At 36.3% G+C, this 1590-nt stretch overlaps 1 non-coding gene across 1 annotated transcript; it reads left to right on the forward strand.

Moving 5' to 3' along the window:
- Positions 1-1483: 1483 nt before the first annotated feature.
- Positions 1484-1590, forward strand: LOC126023528 (U6 spliceosomal RNA). Its single transcript, XR_007500644.1, has one exon. It is a non-coding gene; the product is annotated as a U6 spliceosomal RNA (small nuclear RNA).

Below are 1590 nucleotides of genomic sequence, written 5' to 3' on the forward strand. Positions count from 1 at the left end.
TGTTGAAAGATTCTATGTAAAGCCAAACTTTTCAACCACAAAAAGAGACCTTTTCTGTTCAACATTTTGGAGTAGAAGAATGAAGGTGAAAGCCCAGCTAAGATGAAGGTCTATGAATAGTTTTTCCTTTCATGCATCATGCAGAGTAATAAAAGATCTAAAATTAAAAAAATATTAAATCATGCATTTATTTTGAATTCCCATAAAATTTTATAAAATGTGTAAGAAGGCTCCAAAGTTTATGCTTTGATAGAATGTAGGTCATCTCACATATCAAAAGTTGAAGCCCTTCAAATCAAGTCCAAATAACTTGATAATTCTAGAGTAAGATACTCAGATTGTTGTGGATGTTTCTGTTGCTTTCTTATAAATCTGTTTATATATGTTCTTTGGCATCAAATCAATACTTTTTGCTGATCATTAAGTTAAGTTTTAGCGAAAAAATGTCTCTCTGTTAAGAAAATAACTGCTGCTTTTAGTCCAAGGGGCTAAGGGTGGAGACAGGGGAAGCATACTGAGAACAGAGGTAGAGGGAGGTCAACACTGGTGGTGGGAATTGCCCTAACTGTCACTATGTACTTTTTTTTTTTTTTTTGGTTTTTGGGCCACACCCGGTGACGCTCAGGGGTTACTCCTGGCTATATGCGCTCAGAAGTCGCTCCTGGCTTGGGGGACCATATGGGACGCCGGGGGATCGAACCGCGGTCCGTCTCCTAGGCTAGCAAAGTGCAAGCTTTGTAATTCACCTTGGTTTCAATAAAAATTATTTAAAATAAAGCTAACATTAAAAAAAGAAAATAATTGCTGCTTTTGTGGGACAGAAATGGTATTTTATGTGGATTGGAGAGACAACATAGGGGTTAAGGAAATTCACTTGCAAGATTCAATCCCTGGTTCAATTCCTGGCACTAGCATCATATACTGTCCCCTAAGAACTTCCAGGAGATATTTCTTAGTACAATTTGAGTAACCCCTGAGCACTGCCAGGTGTGGCCCAAACACCATAAAGAATAAAAAGAAAATAAATGAGCATTGTACACGTAAATAAATTTGTACATATGTGTACAGTGCTTTAGGAGTACTGTGATAGAATAAATCCCGAATGTGAATTCACAATGGGTATCTTTATTTTAATAAAGATATTTATTTAAGTGCCTTGATTACAAGCATGATTGTAGTTGGGTTTCAGTCATAAACAGAACACCTCCCTTAGATACACTGAGCATCTAAGGAAGCTTTCAATGTTAATGTATGAGCTGAAATCTGAATAAGAGTGATTGAACCAGATAACAGAGAATTCACTTGAGCATGGATGGGTAATACATCTAGATGGTCTAGACTCAGATTTTGGTTTTGTTAATAATTATGCTCAATACTGAGCAGGTTATCCTTATTCTCACTTTTATTCATAAGTGGGAATAAAAATATTATTCAGGACATACCCATTTTATATGCCAATTATAAGGATAAAAAGTTCATATTTGTGCTCGCTTCGGCAGCACATATACTAAAATTGGACCGATACAGAGAAGATTAGCATGACCCCTGCGCAAGGATGACACGCAAATTCATGAAGCATTCCATATTAAA

The sequence above is a fragment of the Suncus etruscus genome, chromosome 11, assembly GCF_024139225.1.
Source record: "Suncus etruscus isolate mSunEtr1 chromosome 11, mSunEtr1.pri.cur, whole genome shotgun sequence".
NCBI classification, from domain to species: Eukaryota; Metazoa; Chordata; class Mammalia; order Eulipotyphla; family Soricidae; genus Suncus; species Suncus etruscus.